The sequence below is a fragment of the Canis lupus genome, chromosome 1, assembly GCF_048164855.1.
Source record: "Canis lupus baileyi chromosome 1, mCanLup2.hap1, whole genome shotgun sequence".
In the NCBI taxonomy this organism is placed as follows: Eukaryota; Metazoa; Chordata; class Mammalia; order Carnivora; family Canidae; genus Canis; species Canis lupus.
Genome location: NC_132838.1, coordinates 14,202,682 through 14,214,107, shown reverse-complemented (window position 1 = coordinate 14,214,107; position 11,426 = coordinate 14,202,682). Strand labels below are relative to the sequence as shown.

The 11,426-nt window shown below is 47.5% G+C and overlaps 1 protein-coding gene across 15 annotated transcripts in view; it reads left to right on the top strand.

Moving 5' to 3' along the window:
* Window positions 1–917: 917 nt before the first annotated feature.
* The window catches only part of SERPINB11 (serpin family B member 11), a 92,098-nt gene continuing 81,589 nt past the window's right edge, over window positions 918–11,426 (top strand). For 13 of the 15 annotated variants that reach the window (XR_012028399.1, XR_012028405.1, XR_012028394.1 and 10 more), the window contains exon 1: window positions 918–1,063. The gene's annotated coding sequence lies outside the window, so the exon portion shown is untranslated. Of the gene's footprint in view, window positions 1,064–6,091; window positions 6,351–11,426 lie in introns of those variants that run through there. The other 2 variants (XR_012028375.1, XR_012028374.1) reach the window with 2 other exon arrangements.

The window sequence follows — 11,426 nt, the reverse complement described above, 5'->3', positions numbered from 1 at the left end:
CCCTGCCCCCCTGCCCCATCCAGTTGATTCTGTCTTGGGGAGATGGTCCTGAGAGTGGTGGGTGCTACCCTGGGCTAGAGGAGGTAGGGCCTGAGGGTCAGTTAAAGCCCGTGGCGGGTTAAGGGGGCTAGGGTGCGAAGCCCCTGGAATGCGGTGAGGCCAGGCTAAGGCCCCGAGACAGCTGTGGTAGGCTGGGCTAGGTGCCTCGGCTGCCCAGAGTGGAAGGCATGGAGCTGGGACTGGGCCATGGCTCCAGGGCTATGGACCCGAACCACGGGGCACCCCAGGGCACCCCAGGAAGCAGGGCACAGAGTCATGTGACACAGAGCATGACACAGAGGCAGGCTCACGGCTCATGAGTAAGCACACGGCCGAGTGCGCACAGACCACAGGCCCACAGGCCCGAGGGACCACAGGCCGGGCCGCGCACATGGATACAGTGGTAACAAGGTCAGGGCCTGGGGACGCGTGGTGCAACAGGACACGCGGGCTCAGTGGCCACAGGAGGCTGATCCAGGCACGCAGTGCAAGGCATAGGGGAAGAGGGGCTCTTGGCACCACTGCTCTGTAGTCGTGACACGAGGGCAGCGGGGGCTGGTGAAGCCGCCTGGGGCAGCCCTCCCGCCGCCCCCCATCCACCCCTGCCCCCCGCACACCCTCTGGGCTCAGTCTTCCACATTTAATTGCGCTCCCGCCTTATCACAGATGACCAACGGGATGCCCGCGTGCAGGCGCGCCCCGCCCCGGCCCAGCCCCAGCGGACGTCGGAGCTCCTGCAGAAGGCCCGCAGCCGCCTCACTCCCAGTGCGCAGGCGCGGTTCCAGGCCACGTGGCCCTGAGTCCGGAGCCTGACTCCCCAGGGCGTGTTCGCGCGAGAGCTGGGAATGCCGCGAGAGGCGTGGCCCCGCCTGGTGGGGTTGACCTCGGGACCCGCCGTGCCGGGGCGCCCGGCCGGGAGGCTCTGGAGGGGTCCGGGCGCGTCCCCCTCAGGCCGTGCTCCCGCGCGGTCTCCGCGGCCCCCGGGAGAATCCTCTGGGTCTGGAGTCGGGCAGCTGTGGTCCTGGTGAGCTCACGGCGGTCTCCCGAGGCGCGGGACGGCCCGGGCCGGGGCCACCGTGGGCCTGCTGAGGGCGGAGCAGCCCGGCCGCGGCCGCCTGCGGAGGGAGCCCTGGAGGACCCCGCGCCCCCGCAGTGCCCCGCAGTCCCCCCGCCGCCCTCCCCCCTCAATCCTCCCCCACAGTCCTCCCTACAGTCCTCCCCCCGCAATCCTCCCCCTGCAGTCCTCCCCCCGCAGTCCTCCCCTGCAGTCCTCCCTAGAGTCCTCCCCCACAGTCCTCCCCCTTCAATCCTCCCTACAGTCCTCCCCTGCAGTCCTCCCCCGCAGTCCTCCCCCCTCAGTCCTCCCCCTCAGTCCTCCCCCCGCAGTTCCCCCTGCAGTCCTCCCCGCTGTCCTCCCCCACAGTCCTCCCCCGCAGTCCCCCCACAATCCTCCCCCCACATCCTCCCCCCACAGTCCTTCCCCCACATTCCCCCCCCCGCAGTCCTCCCCCCACAGTCCCCCCACTAGTCCTCCCCCGCGCAGTCCAGCCGCGGCAGTCTCTCCCGTAGTACTCTCCTGCAGTCCTCCGCGTAGTCCCATCCCCCACAGTCTCCCCCCCCCCGCAGTACCCCCTCCCCCGCAGTCACTCTTCCCGCAAGTCCTCCTCCCCACTGTACCCCCCCAATCGCCCCCGCAGTCCCCCCCGCAGTACTCCCCTCCCCCGCAGTCTCCCCCCGCAGTCTCCCCCCCCTGCAGCGCCGGCGGCCCAGGTTCACGTGTGCGGGCGCTCAGCGGCTTCTGCAAGGGCTCCGGGTGGGGAAGGTGTTGCAGGATGTCAGGCCGCCCCGTCCCCCGGGACTCGGCCGGGTCCCCGCGCCCCATCCCCGCTGTCCTGGTGCTCAGGGGGCCCGGGGTGGCGCGCTGAGAGACGGGGGCCCCACAGTGGGATGGGTTACATTCACTACTTTTTTCTTTTATGGTTTCTGTTTGCCCCCACCCCCCCCACTTTTTGGTTGTAGTTAAGAAACCTTTGCCTACTTCAAATTTGCCAAGACTTTTTTTTCTAGAACTTTTATGGTATTAGCTTTTACATTTAGACACTTGATTTATTTTGAATTAGTCTTTATTAAGTAGAGGTTAGGGCACATTTTTTTTTTCCTGTGGATATTCAGTTGTTCCAGCATCATTTCTTGAAAAGACTATTCTTACCCCAATAATATATATGTGTGTGTGTGTGTGTCTAGGTTCTCTGTTCTTCCACTGATCTATATATTCATCGTATGCCATGAGAGAGAGCACAAGCTGTAGGGAGAGAGAGAAGCAGGTCCCCCTCAGAGCAGGGAGCCTGACATGGGGCTCGATTCTAGGACCCCAGAATCATGACCTGAGCTAAAGGCAGATACTCAACTGACTGAGCCACCCATGGTCGTTTTATTTTTTTAAAATAGGTATCATATAGTGGGGTATTATGATGATTGGAGAATGGGCCCTTCTTCAAAAAAAGTGGTTGGACGTTGGGACTGATGATGCCGGGCACATACCAAGAAGGAATGAAGGGATTTCTGGGGAGAGCATGGCATGGTCCCAGGCTTCAGTGCTGGGAGGGCTTTTATTGTGCTTAGGAATTGGCCCTGGGCAAGAGTTCTTGAGCGGTCATGGCCTGCTTCCTCTGCACTTCCTGCAGGTGCCAAGGGAGGGAGTTCAAGGGCTTTCTTACCAGCTAACCCAGAGGAGGGCCATGGGCCTCGAATGCTGTCAGCAGTCAAATACCAAAAGTGGAGTTGGGCTCTATTACGCTGGGTCTTGCTTTTTTCATACAGTCTCACAATTTCTGTCCTTTAAATAGAGTGTTTAGATCATTAGTGTTTGCTGTAACTATCCTCGCCTTTGGGTTTAAATCTACCATGTTGCCACTTAATTTCTACTTGTGTCATTTGTTTGTTGTTCCCATCGAGCCCCATGTCAGGCTCCCTGCTCTGAGGGGGACCTGCTTCTCTCTCTCCCTACAGCTTGTGCTCTCTCTCATGGCATACGATGAATATATAGATCAGTGGAAGAACAGAGAACCTAGACACACACACACACACATATATATTATTGGGGTAAGAATAGTCTTTTCAAGAAATGATGCTGGAACAACTGAATATCCACAGGAAAAAAAAAATGTGCCCTAACCTCTACTTAATAAAGACTAATTCAAAATAAATCAAGTGTCTAAATGTAAAAGCTAATACCATAAAGTTCTAGAAAAAAAAAGTCTTGGCAAATTTGAAGTAGGCAAAGGATTCTTAACTACAACCAAAAAGTGGGGGGCTCCATCCCATGGGCCTGAGATCATGACCTGCACCAAAAGCCAAGTGTCAGATGCTCAACAGACTGAGGCACCCAGGCATCCCTGTTTCTCTGTTTCTTATAAAACTTGCAGTAGATTACTGTTGTTTTTGCTTTAAGCAGTCAATTATCTTTTAAAAATGAGCAAAAATATCTTTTATATTTATCCACAGTTTACCATTTTGTCACTCTCTAGTACTTGTGTTGATCTAAGTTTCTGTTGGTATCATTTTCTTTACTGCTTGATGAAGTTCTCTGGGTGAATTAGAGCAACTCTTTGGTGAGAAGTACGGAGGTGATCTGACCTTTAAGGGGATATATGATGAACCCGTGGGGACATAATATTGGACTTTTCTTGCCTTGCTTGAAATTCCAAATTCCCGGATAGAAAGATGAAATAGTGAGGAAACATAATTTTTATTTTTTTAAAAAAATTTATTTATTCATGACACACACACACACACACACAGAGGCAGAGACACAAGCAGAGGGAGAAGCAGGCTCCATGCAGGGAGCCCGATGCAGGACTCGATCCTGGGACTTCAGGATCACACCCTGGGCCAAAGGCAGGCGTTCAATCACTGAGCCACCCAGGGATTCCCCCAAACATAATTTTTAAACCTCTGGTACTTAATAGTACAGCCATAGCCATATGTAGCTCCATTACATTTAAATTAAAGTAAAAAAAAAAAAAAGTTTCCTGACATAGTTCTATAATGGTGCATAAAAAACTACTCTAAAATATAGGAGCTGAAAATAGTAAACATTTCTGATCTGATGTTTCCTGTGGCTCCGGAATCTGTGTAGAGCTTAGCATCAGAGGTGTATAAGAAAACAGAACCTCCTTTCTTTAAAGCTGTAATTATCACACACGTTTTCTTTTAGTGTCCTGTGGCAGGATTCTGGTGGGACGAAGCATCCCATTAGTAATTGTAGAAAGTGTTGGAGAACTATAATTAAAAATAAAGTCTTCTTCCAACCCAGGAATTCTCTTAACAAAGGTAATAGAAAAATTGAATAAGCATTAAACCAGAATGTGATGTGTATCACAGGCAATTCGCTACGAGACTAGGAAGGCAGAAGGAAATCACATCCTGTTATAGAGCCAAGCAGATGTGACCTATAACAGAAAGATTCTGAAACAATAAACAATCACTGGTCCTCAAGTAAGAGGACTTGACAGCCCCGTTTGTCACATACAGTTCATCCTAGATTCATCAGATAATTGAGGTGACCATCTGTGTTAGCTAATTGGCTTTATCCAGAGGAAAAACAAACCTCCTATTTTTAAGAGAGAGGCAGTTTTGAAGCCTGGCCCTCTGACTTAGGGGCCTAACCTCCTACAGAAACTGGGAGATGGTGCAGGCTCCCATGAAAGTTTACATTTCAAAGAGATGGCTCCCAGGTCCTTGAGAAAAGGCCTCCCTCAATCCATGAAGCCAACAAAAGGCTTAACTAGTCTTCAAAAGCATATAAAGGCATTTCAAAGAGGAGAAAGTGCTCAGAATTACACATTTTCATAGAGTAAATGTTGTGAGAAAAAGGAGAGGACAGGAAGACTTAAGCCTCTTGTTTTTAATTTGCATTTGTCCTTACAGTCCTTGCATTGACCTTGTGTTTTTTCATTTACTATTAAGGCAGTTAGCCACAAACTGATTATCACAACTGTCACTCACAATTTTATGGAAAACAATGTGTCATTAATATGCTTTCAATTCTCTTTCTCTTTGCGCTCATTACGTGTTTTCTCTATCATTGTGTTTACTATCTTCTACTGGTGTTACCGGATGTTTGGAAATAGTATCCACCAAACCCGCTTATTAGAATGACAAAGTATAGAAAATAGCAAATCTTTGTAGACGGTAGGATAATTACAGAGTACTCTGCTGTATTTCATATGAGTCATGTCTTATTCTAACAGCAGCGATTTAAATCGTGCTGTGTGTCCCTGTCTGGTGAATATGTACATTAATGTATATGATGATACTGCTCTAAAGCTATACTAACATCACACTAGATCCTATAACATATTAATCATAGTTATTTTAAATTTCCTCTATGATCGTTTTTACATCTGCATCATGTCTGAGTCTGGTTCTGTTCATTGTATTGTCTCTAGACAGTGGGTTATTTTTTTCCTTTGGGTGTGTGTTTGTGGGTGTGTATGTTTCACAATTTTTATTAAATACCAAACTTTGTGTGTGGTACAGTAGAGACGGAAGGAAATAGCATTTATGTCTGGAAACAGGCATGCCTCTTTTTTTTTTTTTAGATTTTATTTATTTATGAAAGACACACACAGAGGCAGAGACACAGGCAGAGGGAGAAGCAGGCTTCACGCAGAGTGTGTGGATGCTCAACTGCTGAGCCCCCCAGGCATCCCCAGGCACACCCCTTCTGCTATGCAATTAGTGTGGGCTGCAGAGTCTCTCTAGGCAGGATTTGAACTGAGTTTGGATGTCGTTGCTAAGATTGTCTTCAGTGTGGTCCTGGGTTAAATTCCTGGGTTTATCTTGTGTTTAGGATTGGAGGCCTGATTGCTGGATGATTTTTTTCCGTGTTTTTGCTCTACCCATAGCCTTCAGCTTTGCTATGCAAAGCATGACCTCAGAGGGGGCCTTTCTGCCTCCTTGGTGCTGGCAAGCCTGGGCTGAGAACAAGGGGTAGTGTTCTCTCTCTAGAGGCTGGAGACGTCTTGTGGTCTGGGCCCAGGAGAGTTTCAGGCCAGTTTCCAAGTGGAAGAGGCTCTTTTCCTGTTCCCTTACACAGTCACATGCGTCTTCACCTCTGCTACGAGAGTGGGGTCTGCTGCCTTGTCTCAGTGGCAGGTGCCTTTTGATTCTTGGGGGAGAAGAATCAGGTGTGGCTTTTTGCCTTTTCTGCTGTGGCAGCTGTCTTCCTGCTGCAGACCCACGCCCCTGAGGATGCCCTGCCCTGTCTTCCTTTTGGGGCCCCAGCGAACCTCTGCAGTGAAGCCTGAGTGAGTTTGAACTCCTCCAGTGTCTATGGCTCCCAGGGTTCTGAGTCCTTGTGCTGCTCACACTTGGCCTTCGGTACTTGCCTGAACAGAACTAGTCCTCCTCTGAGTTCTGCCCCGGGCAGTCAGTGTTTCTGTCTGTCTGTCTCTTCTTGGAGGTACTTCTCTTTCCTTAGATTTCAGGCTGGGTGGCTGGCTGGCAACTGCAGCTCTCTGATGGGTTCCGGAGTTTGTGTCTTGTCCAGGTTTTCCTGCTAGAGTGGAACAGCCCTCTTTCTGGCTTTCTCCATCACAGTGGAAGCTGGGGGTTGTGGGATTCCTTGGGATACCCATCTCCTCCGTGTTCCTGAGCTCGATCAGGCCCAGGAAGTTTCCTGCTGCCAACCCTGCGTGCCCAGTCCTGTGGCAGGTATTTCCTGAGAAGGCATCATGCTGTTTTCTAGATGCAGAGTGAGGCTCTGAGGAGTGTGTTGCAGCTGAGCCCTGGGGTTGCTCTTGCTTTTCCTCACTTCCTCCCAAGCCTTCTGCGACCTGGCTGCTTTCCCCCTCTGCATCCATAACAGGAATTTGTGAGGCTGTGAGTTACACCTCCCCGTGACTACTGACAAAGGGATTTGTTCTTTCTTTGACAGATTTGACAAAGATTTCTGTTCTTTCTTTCCTTCCTCCCTCCCCTCCTCTCCCTTCCTTCCTTATAATTTGCACAGGAAAAGGAGGAGTAAGATCCTGATATAGTGGTATATGCAACATACTGATTTACTTTTCATGTTGGAAATCCCATTATCATTTTTTTTCTGCTCTTTCATTGACCAGATGAGTCTCTCATTGACGGCTTGATCTATGAACTTAAGCAACAGGAAGGAGTTCTGAGGGATAACTACACATAATTGGTGGTGTAATTCCCTTTATAACTCAATACATTGACATCCTGGATTTGAAATATGTAAATCAGACAGTTCTGAGTTTGAGTCCTATGAAATTCTTCTCCAGGAAGCATTTCCTGTTTCTCCCAAACTGTTCTACACAATCCAGGCCTCCCAGAGTGCTTGGTGAAACTCTTTCATACTACCAGCTGTATTGTATTGATATTTTTCTATTTACAGGAGTCTCCGCTGCTAACTGTAGTTACCTTTGTGTGCTTAGCACATAGACCAGTGTCTGGAAATGCAAGTGCTCAAAAGTCTGATCAGTTCCTGGTTCTTGCACATCTTATATCTAGTGTTCCATCCACCAGGTTATTGTAGGAGTAGGGACACAGCATCTAATGGCAACTTATCAATGAAGAACGTAACTGTCCTGCAAAGGTGGAAATGTTTAACTGCCATATAATCTGTTCGGTCAAGCTACAGTACAGTTAGCGCGGGGCTCATTGGTGATGCCAGGGGTGGGTGGGTCTGCAAATGGATACCCTCAGGCTTAGACAGTCCGTGCTTTCTGGGGACAGCAGATCAGGATAACAGAAGGCTGGGTTGGCAACATGACATGTAGCATTAAATTGATCAACCCAGTGGAGGGAAAGAAGCAAAATGATGCAGCCTAGTTCAGAGTCAGGAAGCTGCAGTTTCCATCCCAGCCCTGCCCTGAACTGGCTGTGGTCTCAGAGAAGGCAGATTATTTTTTGGGAATTTTATTTTTTATTGTGTAAATGAACAGAATTATAGAAATGATCTCAAATATCACTTCTAACACTATCGGGGTGGCTATTCCCCATGAAATTATCTGCTATCTAATTATGTTGGAAAATAATTCAGACAGAAGGATTTTAGCAACAGAAACAAATTTTGTTTACGTCCATTTCTGAGTCATTCTCCAATGTGCCAACGTTAGGTCAGACAACTAAATATAAAACTGGGCTTTGGGGGATCCCTGGGTGGCTCAGCAGTTTCACGCCTGCCTTTGACCCAGAGCGCAATCCTGGAGTCCTGGGATCGAGTCCCGCGTCGGGCTCCCGGCGTGGAGCCTGCTTCTCCCTCTGCCTGTGTCTCTGCCTCTCTCTCTCTATGTCTATCATAAATAAATAAATCTTAAAAAAAAAAAACAACTGGGCTTTGGAAATAAGCATATGGCTTCAGGCAGTTTAGCTCATCTTTTTGGGCTTCAATTTCTTCATTTTAAAGGTGAGTTTTATGAGACTTTCTACTTTATTGAGCCGTTGTGGAGATAAATAGAATATGTGCTTATTAAAGAATCTAGAACATGGTGTGCATCCAGTTGGTATGTGCTGCCATTTTCTTTGCCATCATATCACCACCACCAGCACCACCACCACCAGCAGCAGCAGCCTTCTCTAACTTTGCTGGGAAACCAAATCATGGCCATCTTGTTCTTAGCCGCCGTGTTGGAATCCAAGCTGCTGTTTTATCAGCTCTAAAATGTTACTGGATCCCAGGTAGAGCAGCAATTCTGTCCCTTGACTTATATCTCTTTATCAGTATTTGGAAGTGAGCATTCCAGGACACCAGTATATGCATTAAGCCCATCAAGGGTATTTAAAAGTTCTGGCTTACCAGACTTACACAGACCAATCCCCTGAGTTTTAAAAATATTCACCTATGATCCTATATTTGTGATGCATTCTTCATCTCCAAGGGGAATTTACCTCGTTGCCACAGTGAAAGCCTGTCATTGCAGCATGTGTTGGCGTTACTGTTCTAAGTTGTCTCAGCAGGCATCGCCTTTGAGGTCATTGATGGGCCACTCTTGCCATGCGTGTCATCACGACCACAGAGAGGTGCAGATGCAGACAGCGCTCCATTTGCCATGTGCAGTTTATCTTCATTTCACTTTGACCACTAGAAAAATGTACCAAAAGTGGAAGCTGTTGTTTTTCTTAAAATTATTGCCAGATAAAATATATGAGTAAAAGAGCCCTTGTTAGGGAGAACACAATTGTGTTACTAGTCTCAAGTGAAATATGAATCATCTTGGGCCATGTTTTAGATTATGTGTGTTGCTGGTTTCTACCCATTTGGGTAGACAATGATCAGGAATAGAAACAATACCATCTTAGATGTTACGATTCTAGAAGGCGAGGACACACACACACACACCACAACCACTTGGGAGGGCAGTGAGTTCTGGTTTCTTGTATCTTTCATAAAATGTCTTCCTGAACTTACGAATTTGCCTTTTTAAATCTGATCCTTACATTTTTCAGATTTCTAATTTTCTGATTGCCCACCAGCTATTTTCTGCCTGGCCTCAGCTACTTCCATGGAATATGTTGCATCATATTTCTAGTCGAGTTCCAGACCTTTGACTCTGCCTTGATCATTAACGTCGGGGCATTTTCCCAGTTCTGGCCTGCTTGTGTTCTGAATTCAGTTCCCTTATTCTGGCCTTTAGGATGCTTGGTTTATTCATTTATTTTTTGCTCACCCTGTATATGAGAACCCACTCCCTAATCCAGCATGGCATACTTTAGGTACAGAATAATTGTTTGTTGAATGGCCTACAGTCTCCTGCACACAGTGAGACACATAACACATGTTTTGGATGTTTACACCTGCATCAGGCTCTCTGCTCGGTGGGGAGCCTGCTTCCCCCTCTCCCTCTGCCTGCTGCTTCTCCTGCTTGTGCTCTCTCTGTCTCATAAATAATAAAATCCTCAAACAAACAGACATATTTAATTAGGAAGTTTTTCCCACTGAAATACTTCCAGAGCCAGTAGTCAGTGTGTTTTGCCAGCTAATCAAGTTGCAAAGCATTCATCCCACCAGAAATTTCCATTGGACTCTTACCATCAGTATCTTCCACAGCTCCAGCCTCAGGAAACCACTAATCAGCTTTCTGTCACTGCAGGTTGGACTTTATGGTTGTGGAATTACTTACATTATGTGCTCTTTCTGTCCCACTTCTTTTGCCGACCACGGTGTGGGGGAGTTTCATCCATGCTGCAGCAGGAATCAGTAGTGTCTTCCTTTTTATCACCGTCTGTTTATCCATCCACCTGCTGATGCAGATTTGAGTTATTTTCAGTTTTTGGCCCCTATGAGTAAAGGTGCTGTGAACATTTACATATAGTCCTTTCATGGACACATGTTTTCGGTTCTTTTGGGTAAATATTAGGGAGTGGAGTTGCTAGATCATATGTTAAGTAAATGTTTACATTTCATAAATGTTTACATTTCATAATCAAACTGATTTCCAAAGTGGTTGCACCTTTCTGTGTTCTTCATCAGTGGTATATGAGAGTTCTTGTTATGCCATATTCTCTCCAACACTTGTTGTAGCCAGTTTTTAAAATGAAAATGAAACTTTTGGCTATTCTACTAGGGGTAAAGTGGTATATTCTGTAGGGGAGGATCTTTGAAAGCATGTAAATATCCATTCCTTATAAAACTTTTAATTTAGCCATTTATTTTATATCAGTATGGACTCATTATATTCTGTTTTATTCAATGAATGGAATGCATTACTTTAAAGATACAATATTTCAGTTTATCAGTTTCTCTATATATGGCCACAGTGCAGGGTAGTTGGTTCTCTGACTGGCCTAGAATATAGGCAAAGCTCTTTAGTTCTCACAACTAGATATGACTCTAATGCCTAGGAGCCTTTGTTTTAACCTGTTTGCTTTTATAAAGTTCCTTTTGAGGGACGCCTGGGTAGCACAGCGATTAAGCATCTGACTTCAGCTCAGGTCGTGATCCTGGAGTCCCGGGATCAAGTCCCTCATCGGGCTCCCTGCATGGAGACTGCTTCTCCCTCTGCCTGTGTCTTTGCCTCTCTCTCTGTGTCTCTCATGAATAAATAAATAAAATCTTAAAAAAGGAAACCCAAATAAAATAACAAGTAGTTTAAAGTTGTGTCTAAAGGCATTCTGACAGTCAATTCTTTAACCCCCCCAGAATGCTATGCCAGTTTCAACTTAATTAAATCATTAGAAACTAGTTCACACTCATGGTGACACTCTAAGTTTATTTATTGCCTAAAATTTTCTTTTAAAATGCACCTCAAGGGATCCCTGGGTGGCGCAGCGGTTTGGCGCCTGCCTTTGGCCCAGGGCGCGATCCTGGAGACCCAGGATCGAATCCCACATCAGGCTCCCGGTGCATGGAGCCTGCTTCTCCCTCTGCC